At 58.1% G+C, this 9,605-nt stretch overlaps 1 long non-coding RNA gene across 1 annotated transcript; it reads right to left on the bottom strand.

Annotated features, from left to right (window-relative positions):
- Positions 1–3,564: 3,564 nt before the first annotated feature.
- On the bottom strand, positions 3,565–7,953 carry LOC123356366. Its single transcript, XR_006575342.1, has 3 exons — positions 7,643–7,953; positions 6,749–6,846; positions 3,565–3,624 (listed from the first exon to the last, which is right to left on the bottom strand). It is a non-coding gene; the product is annotated as an uncharacterized LOC123356366 (long non-coding RNA).
- Between the last annotated feature and the right edge of the window lie 1,652 nt (positions 7,954–9,605).

The raw sequence follows: 9,605 nt of genomic DNA, 5'->3' as shown, positions 1-9,605 counted from the left end.
GATTGGCAACCTTTGGCACGTGGCTCGCCAGGGCAAGGATCCTGGCGGGCCGGGCCGGTTTGTTTACCTGCCACGTCTGCAGGTTCGGCCGATCGCGGCTCCCACTGGCCGGTTTGCTGTCCCAGGCCAATGGGGGCTGGAGAAAGCGGCGCGGACCAAGGGATGTGCTGCCCGCTGCTTCCCACCGCCCCCATTGGCTTGGAGTGGCAAACCATGGCCTGTGGGAGCTGCAATCGGCCGAACCTGAAGACACCACAGGTAAACAAACCGGCCCGGCCTGCCAGGGTGCTTACCCTGGCGAGCTGCATGCCAAAGGTTGCCGATCCCCAGGATAAAATATTTAAGAGACAAGTCAGTTGAAAATATAGTGGTGCAAGAACAAAGTAACATCCCTTCACATTGTTACACAGCTTCCAGGTGCTGGAGGCTGCAATCCCCTGTCGTGAACATGGTTATTGGTCTGAAATCTCCCCATGGCCAGTCAGAGACAGACACGTACCTGTGTCGCTCCCCAGCTCCCGTCGCAGCGTCTCTAGGGGAAGGAGAAGATGGGAGAGGTGAGAATTCAGGCCCTCGCATTAATAAGCAATGAGGATTTCTCCATGAATGTAACTGCTGTTAACTAGGAGATGGTGACAGACATCAGAGGCCGATAACGCAGCCTCTGCAGACAGAGCCAGCCCCACAGGGCTGCCCCATGGAGAAGGACGACTCGCTGAGCTGGGCTGTGAGATGGAGCCAAGGATCAGTGACATCACTAGAGTCTCCGACTCTTCCCCAGGGCGAGAGATGCTCTAGGGGAAGACACCACCCCCAGACTCCAATTCACCTTTGAATCCCAGCAGCACCTCCTGCAGCATGGCACTTTTCAGAGAGAAATCGCTGAGTCTCTTCTACAGCTCTGCAAACGACAGCTCTGGCCAGGGGCGGCTCTACAAATTTGGCCGCCCCAAGCAGTCATGCCCGGGAGGCGCCCCCGAGCCGCGGGAGCAGTGGACCTCCCACGGGCATGACTGCGGAGGGTCCGCTGGTCGCGCGGCTCGGCTGGACCTCCCGCAGCTGCGGGCGGTTCGCTGGTCCGGCGGCTCCGGTTGAGCTGCCGCAGTCATGCCTGCGGGAGGTCCAGCCGAGCCGCGCGACCAGCGGACCCTCCGCAGTCATGCCCGTGGGAGGTCCACTGGAGCCGCCGGCCGAGCGTCCCCTCCGCAGTCATGCCTGCAGCAGGTCCGCTGCTCCCGGGGCTCCGGTGGACCTCCCGCAGGCATGACTGCGGCAGCTCCGCCGGCCCACCCTGCCGCCCCCCCGGGAAAGGGCCGCCCCAGGCGGGTGCTTGCCCCGCTGGGCTCTGGAGCCAGCCCTGGCTCTGGCTTCCGAAACATCCCATCCTCCCTGCTGGGGAAAGGAGGAGAGGTGAGAAATAGGCCTGAGTCCCAGACCCTGAGCCCAGCAACCCCTAAACTCCAGGAAACCTGGATCTGAGCTTTGTAGTCTGAGATGGTCAATATTATTGTGAGTCACCACAGCCCTGTGCTCTCCAGCAAGATGGGAAGTGGGGAGACACTAGAGCAAGGAATGGAGACATTGTTCAGGAGCTTTCTCAGGGACGCTCTGGTTCTGTGGGGGGCAGAACCACCCCCTACGCTGGTTTACTGCAGTAAAAAGGGGCACCAGCACTGGGATTATGCGGAAAGGGAGGAGACACAGACCAAAGAGTGGGCAGGTCCTACATGCTGACAGTGGCCACAGACAGAGCCCAGGTCTCCAGCAGGGAATGAACGTGGGCCCTTAAACACCAAAACCCTCAAGCCCTTCAGCTGAAACAGTAACCCTGGGGCGTCCAGCTCATTTAGCAGAGAGGGCCACATTGCACTGTCCGTTATGGTCAGTGGCCAGGGCATCAGGTTAGGACTCTGTGCCCTGCTCCATTCACAGCAGAACACCCACTGCTCTCCATGGGACACCCACGTACAAAGAACAAGGGGAGAATCTGCCCTTTGTATCGGAAATAAAATTTTAGTTCTTAGTATTTTGCCAAGTCTTTGTCTGTCACACTCAGTGTCACTCAGGAGGAAAACAGCCCCCTTCCCAGACATCCTGCAGGGCCCTGCTGGTTCTTCCCTGTGTTTCCCTTCCTTTCCCACCCTCCTTTCTCCATTTCTCTCTTGCTTCCTTGTCCTTGTGTCTCTCCTCTGTTCTTCCCTCCATACAGCAACCTCCTATTCCCACCTCACAAAGGCTTCACTCCCGCCCCCTCCCCGTTCCACATGCTCGAGTGATCAGCCAGGGAACGTTGAATGTTCACATCAAAGTGTCGTCATTTCAGTTGACACCCCGATGACATTAACAGGGGACAGGAAAGTTCACACTCTCTGAGCTAAGGCTTCAGGCTGCTGGCAGCCCCAGCAAGGCAACACTCTGTTTACACTGTTTACACTGGGGAGGTGCTGAGGGCCAGCAATTCAGTTTAACAAATGTGAAAGCTGAGATTCTGCGCCCTCTGAACACGTGACGCAGCCACGTCAGCCCAGGAGACAGGCCTGGTCTGTCTCATCGGCCCTGTGTCTAGCAGCCCTGGTATGACCTCATTAGTGATCAGACAGTAACTGGCTCTTTTCCTACCTGAGTCAGCCACTAGGGGAGACAGAATCACATGCTACAAGGGCAGGGGGCAGCATCCTATTCAGTGCAGTTATCAAACCTAACGGCCCATGAGGGCGGAGGGAAATGGAGGCCAGGACTTACCTGCCTCCAGTGCTCCCAGCACCCTAAAGAGGAAGAGAAAGAGGAGGCTGTCAGGGGGAGTGTCCCTGGATGGGGAGGCCTCCTGCTCTGCAGGGGTCACCACTGAGGCCTTGGGCAGTAGGGGAATTTCAGGTTTACACTCCCAGAGCATCTGCCACCCCCCACCAGGGACTTTCCCCTATGCAGCCCCAGCAATCCCTGCGGGCAGGTCACCACTGCGGAAATCTTCTCCCCAGGCACTTTACAGGCAGAAGATGTTTCTCTGCATTGAGAATCAAATTCCCCCCAGTGCTGAGAGACCCAGAAGGCCCCTGGCCCCACAAAACCCATTAACCTGCGGTGCGAGGGGCCTTAGGCCTGGCTCGGGACCTCAGCATGGTGGGGGAGTGGATTTCACTCTCCAAGTGCAAATGCAGAGAGTCATTTCTAGGAGAGAAGGTCTTGGGGCTGCAGCATCCAGGACTCCCAGGACCCATCCCTGGTGCCGCTCCCACTCACTGTGTGACCTGGGCCAGGGCTCTGTCCCTCCCTCTGCCTCACTTTCCCCATTTGTCCCAGAGGGATAATGCCCCTGACCCCACTTTGTAAAGTGCTTTGGGGTCTAGGGCTCAGAAGCACCTATAGAAATGCTGTGTATGATCATTGCAATGACAGCCTGACCTGCAGGGGTTGGCTCAGTGGCTGCTGCCCCTTCTCTCCTCCCCTCTCGCTGAGCAGGGAAATCTCCCAGGACAGGCTGCAGTGGCCCTCATCCCTTCTCTGAACAATGGCTCTCTCTAGCTCTTCCAGACGGGACAGCAGCTGCTGCTCCTGCTCCTCCGGAAACCCTCGCAGCTCCTTCCACTCCCAGACAATCTTCTGCCTCTCAGCTTCTGTCTGTTTCTGCAACAGGGAGATGGCGGCTCAGTAACAGGGGAACATAGAAGTTAAGAACGGCCAGACTGGGTCAGACCAAAGGTCCATCTTGCCCAGTACCCTTTCTTCCGACAGTGGCTAATGCCAGGTGCCCCAGAGGGAATGAACAGAACAGGGAATCATCAAGTGATTCATCCCCTGTTGCCCATTCCCAGCTTCTGGCAAACAGAGGCTAGGGACACCATACCTGCCCACCCTGGCTAATAGCCACTAATGGATCTATCCTCCATGAACGTCTCTAGTTCTTTTCTGAACCCTGTTAATGTCCTGGCCTTCACAACATCCTCTGGCAAGGGGGTCCACAGGTTGACTGTGCGTTGTGTGAAGAAATACTTCCTTTTATTGTTTTAAACCTGCTGTCTATTCATTTCACAGGGTAACCCCTAGTTCTTGTGTTATGAGGAAATAACACTTCCTTATTTACTTTCGCCACACAAGTCATGATTTTATAGACCTCTACCATATCCCCCCTTAGTCGTCTCTTTTCGGAGCTGATCAGTCTCAGGCTTTGTCTACACCAGTGGTCCCCAACATGGTGCCCGTGGGCGCCATGGCACCTGCCAGGGCATTTATGTGCACCCACCTAGTGCCCAACAGGGGAGAGAAGGTGCGGCCCTGCACCAGCCGGGGACAGAGAACTCTGGGGCTGCAGGCGCCGGTGTTCTCGGTCCCCAGCACAGCCCGGCTGCTGGAGACCCAGAGCATCGTCCCCTAGAGCCGAGCCCAGGCCGCAGCAACGAGAGGGGCTCCCAGAGTGTGAGAGGAGCCGGGGAGGGAGGGAAGTGGGGCTCGGGATGCAGGGAGGGAGGAGGGGTCCTGCTGCCACCACCGCTGCTGCTCTGAGTCTCCCAGGGCAGCGCGGCGTTTCCCCGCCCGAGTGGGCTGTGCAGGGTGCCACCGGGCTGGGCAGAGGGCGCGGATCCCGGCTCGTGCGCTGATGGGACGAGTGGCTGGGCAGCCCGAGCTGCCCCCTCCTGCCCCTGGACCCAGCCCGCTGCGCACCTCCCCTGCCTCAGCCCCACGCTGCCTGCCCTGGGCGGGGAGAGGCAGAGTCCGGCTCCGAGCAGGGCAGCGGGGTATACTGCCCTGCCAGGGGACCCCCGCAGGTCGGGCACCTTGGGGGGTCAGTGTCCGTCCTCTCGGCTCTGCCTGCAGGGGGCTGGGGAAGCAGCTGTCAGCGCCTGCCCCTCTTAGCCCTTGCACCCCTCATCCCGCTTGCAGCGTCTTCACTTGTACCTTCTCCCATCGCTCCTTTGACACATCCCTTCCCCTTGTACTCTCCCTTCACCTGCACCTCTCCCCTTGTACCCTCCCCCGGCCCTCTCCTCCCACACCTCCCCCTGCAACTCTTCTCCCGCAACCCTCCTGATACCCCATCTCCTCCTCCACCAGTAGATCACACCCTGCTTCTCTGCCAGTGTAAGGGCCCCCAAGCACCCCCACACCCGCTCCTCTGCCTGAACCCTTGTCATAGGTTTATTCCCCCCTTTGAACTTTAGCGTTCACAAGATGGGGACCTGCATGGACTCCTCTAAACTAAAATCCTAGTTTAGATCTGGTAAAGCTGCCACCAACCAAAAATATAGTGTTTTGGTACACTTTCCATTCCTCCCAAACCTTCCCTGGGAACACAGATCCAAGCTCCTTGAATCTTAACACAAAGGGAAATAATCCATTCCCCCCTCCCCTCTCCAAGTCCTTAGGAGAGATACCTGGATTCAAATTCCTTGAATCAAACAAAGAGGGATTCACTTTTCCCCCTCCCCTTCCCCTGAAAATCCAAACAAGGGAAGAAATCAATCAAGTTCTAAAAAGAAAAGATTTTATTAAAAGAAAGAAAGAAAGTACATTATCTCTGTAATACCAGGATGGAAAAAATTACAGGGTCTAACTTATAAAAATTGGAGAGACTTCCCCTCCCTCCTCCTCAGAATAATCAAAGTAACAGCAACAGAAATAAAGATATTTCTCCAGCAAACACACAATTGCAAATGCAGAAATTAAGTTATAAGACTAATTCGCCTTTCTAATACTCACTATACTGAATAGAAGAAAATACTTCAGGAAACTTTGGAGAACTTGAAGAATATGTCTGGCCTCTCTTAGATCCAAAAAGAGAATGGCAAATCAAACAAAGGACACAGACAAAGCCTTCCCTCCACAGAGATTTGAAATTATCTTGTCCCTTGATTGGTCCTCTGGTCAGGTGTTCCTCAGGTTACTGAGCTTGTTAACCCTTTACAGGTAAAAGAGACTTTAACCCTTAACTATCTGTTTATGACAACCCTCTTTACTAGATCCCCATCCCTTGCCGGGTACAAGGTTTGAGGGTTAGGCCCTATGCCTTCCACGTGCATTTGGAGCACTAAAGATGGGGTTGCGGGGGATGGGGGAGGGTGAGATTTATACTAAAGTGAAATAAAAATAGGAGAAATGGTTTGATCCCCACTGCAAGTGTAAACGGGGATTGCTGTGGTGGACGAGGAGGTCACGGTTGGCGGGGGGGGGGAGCCCAGGGCTGGGTGGCAGGGGGTGCGGGTGGAGGGGGAAGAGAGAGCCCAGGGCTGAGGCGGCAGGAGGTGCTGGTGGGGGAGGGCACGGGGGGGGGGGAAGCCCAGGGCTGGGGTGGGGGCAGCCAAAATTTTTTTGCTTGGGACGGCAAAAAACCTAGAGCCGGCCCTGCTCCGGCAGGTGCGGGGCCCGCCTAGTGCCCAGCAGGGGAGAGAGGCCGGGGCCCCGCGCCTTCTGGGGACTGAGTTCTCCGGGGCTGCGGGAAGCTGGTGCTCTCTGTCCTCGCGGCTTCTCTCCGGCTTCTCTCTGGATTCATATATTATATAATATTTACCATCATATTTATGTACTAATACAAAATAAGCCTTGAAAAATTGTTGGCGCCTGCCACACTCTTCTGAAAACATGAATGTGCTACTGGACACACAAAGGTTGGGGACCACTGGTTTACACTGGCACATCTCTCCTGCCGACAAACAGCAGCTACACTGTGCGCCTGTCAGCAGCACGGCTGGAGCGCCACAGCCATGTTGCCAAAAGCTGCGGCGGGTAGCTATAGTCTCAGTCTTATTCATCTCACCTCATACGGAAGCTGTTCCACACCCTTCATCATTTTGTTGGCCTTCTCTGGGCCTTTTCAAATTCCAATGTATCTTTTCAGAGATGGGGCGACCAGATCTGCAGGCAGAATTCAAGATGTGGAGGTACCATGGATTTATATAGAGGCAATAGGATATTTTCTGTTTTATTGTCTCTCTCTTTTCTAATGATTCCCAACATTCTGTTTGTTTTTTTGACTGCTGCTGCACATTGAGTGGATGTTTCCAGAGAACTATCCACAATGACTCCAAAATCTCTTTCTTGAGTGGTAACAGCTAATTTAGATCCCATCATTTTATGTGTTTTGATATTATCTTTTCCAATGTGCATTACTTTGCATTTATCAACATTGAAATTCATCTGCCCGGTAACTGGGGAAAATCATAAATGCGCCTTGGGGCAGGTGGCAGAGTTATTTACCAGAACACAAGATCTCTTGTGGTGAGTGATGGGAAGTTCATTTATCCCAGGAAGGGAGGCGGGATCAGGGCCGGGATGAGCTGTACATCACCAACAGGAGTGACACTTCTTCCCAAAACCTCATCAACTTGCACTGAGCCAAATCCTCCATCTCTGCAGCCCACATTTCATCTCCTTCCTCCCCATCCCCCACAGGAGCTAGAAGGATCCCTGGTCACTGTGACATCCAGACAGCCCGTGGGCAGGGGCTCTGGGCTAACACAGACTGACCCTCTCCTGCCCAGCAGCCTCCTGCATCCTACAGGCATCATGTAACCCCCGTGTCTGACCCTGCCCTCTCCCTGGGCTCCAGTGGGGATGGGTCTCTGGCTGAGGCTGGCAGGGTGGGCCCTGTATTCAACAGGTCATTCTTATGGCAGGCAAACCTAAGTGGCAGGGGGCTCTGGGCACCTACCAGCAGCTCCTCGCTTTGCCGCTCTCCTCCTCCGCTTTGGCTCCTTCTCTCTCTTTTCCCAGAGGGGCCAGATGCTTTTGTGGTACCTCCTGGAAGAAGCAGGGGAGGGAAGGTTAGAAACTACTGCAAACCTCCCAGCTGCCAGATTTCACGGCCTGTCCAGCCCAGCAGACGCCTGTGCAGACTCGCTGGGACTCAGACTGAGAGGAGATGGTGAAACAGGGAGCAGCTTTTCCAGAGGAAACGCAGGGCCCCAGGCTGCAGTGACAGGGGTGCAGCCAAACCCCCAGCTCCCCGGGCCTCACCCACATCCCAAGCAGCCAACTTCAGACACTCCCCCACTTTCCCCAGCTCCAGCCCCCAAAGCTCCCGCAGGGCCAGATCTGAACATGGCGCCCCCCCAAACATCCCCCAACCCTGACCCCCCAGCACACCTCAAACTCCCAGCTCCCCCACAGTCCTCCCCCCGCTCCCGGGCCCAGCCTGGGCTCCGAGCTCTGCTGCCGAGCCGCGCTCCGGGCCCCTCCTGCAGCTCCCGGCCCAGTCGCTCCCGGGCTCCGTCGCCCCGGCCCCGCAGCAGGGGCTGCTCCGCCCCGCCCGGGACACTCGCCCCCCGCAGCCCCGGGCAGCCCCGCTCCGGCCGCGGAGAGCTCGGGGACCCCCCCGGGCAGGGGGCGAACCAGGCAGCCGGGCCCGGCCCCTCCCGGCAGGAACGTGTCCGCCCCCACGCGTGTCTCGGCCCCCCCGGGCCCTGCCCGCCCCGCGCTGCCCCACGGGCTGCAGGGCTGGAGCAGCCTCCGCGCTGCGCTCCCGGCCATGGCCCCGCTGCCGGCACAAAGGGGCTGGGCCGGGGGCGGGGGCGGGGGCTGGGCCGGGGGGGGCAGGAAGGGGCGGCTCCCCCCCGGGCCTGGCCCTGGCCCTGGACCCCCGGGCCCCTCGCAGGGGGGGTTGGACACGCGGGGAAGCCGGTGGAGCAGCTACCCCCAGGCCCTGCAGTGCCCGGCGCAGCAGAGGGTGTCAGCTGGATTCCAGCCGCTGCAGACAGCCCCGGCGAGCGCTGCAGCCTCGGGGTTGCGGGGCACAGGAAGGGGCTGGAGCAGCTGGGAGCGGGGGGTGCCGGGAGAAAGGAGGCAGGAGCCGGGAGAACAAAGAACCGGGAGCATCAGCCCCGGGCAGCTCCGGAGAGACCAGACGCTGCTGCCTCCATCGGGAGCTGGGAGCTGAGCAGCCGCTGCTTCCCCAGCGGGGTCTGTGCCGGGGAGAGCTCGGCATTAACCCCTCTGGGCCCGGCCCGGGGGGAGCTTCTCCGGCTAGAAACCGCCTCGGACTCTGCTGAGGGCAACTCCTGAGCTGAGACTCCAGAGGACTGAGCCGTTGGGGCTGGGCAGGTCCCTGACTCTGCACGGTGTCCCCCGCCCCCATCTCTGCCCCCAGGGTGTCTGGGAGCCCAGACCTGCTGCTGCATCACTAAGGCCAGAAGGATCCTTCCCACCAGCGAGTCTGACCCGCTCCCACCGGCTCTCTGCTGTGCCCAGGAACGTGGGTGGGTAAAGCAGGTCTCCCCGACTGGTGCCCCCTTCCCCGCATGTTCGAGGCAGGGCCAGCCACGGAGAGAGAAAGCCCCCAAGAATGGGATGGTGACCACGTCTCCCAACCAGGGGGGCAGGGTGCTAGGAAAGAGGAGGGCATCCAGGAGAAATAGGGGGTGGGGGGAGGGCAGGTTCCCAGATCTCTGACTCCCCAGGCACACTCACTGCAGCATCCCTGCACAGGGTCACTTTCCTGTGAACAAGGTGAAGCGCAGAGAGAGGAAGAACCAGCCCCTGACTCTCCCTGTTCCCCCTGCTGCAGGAGTGTGCTGCCCTGGGGGCAGTGTCAGGGGGAATCCCCCAAAAGGGGCTCCTTTGGTTCTGGTCTTTTCCAGGGTTTGTTTCAGACTCTGTTGCTGGGAGGGTTTTAAAAT

This window comes from Mauremys mutica, chromosome 1 (assembly GCF_020497125.1).
Source record: "Mauremys mutica isolate MM-2020 ecotype Southern chromosome 1, ASM2049712v1, whole genome shotgun sequence".
Lineage (NCBI taxonomy): Eukaryota > Metazoa > Chordata > Testudines > Geoemydidae > Mauremys > Mauremys mutica.
This window is presented reverse-complemented; position numbering and strand designations above follow the sequence as displayed.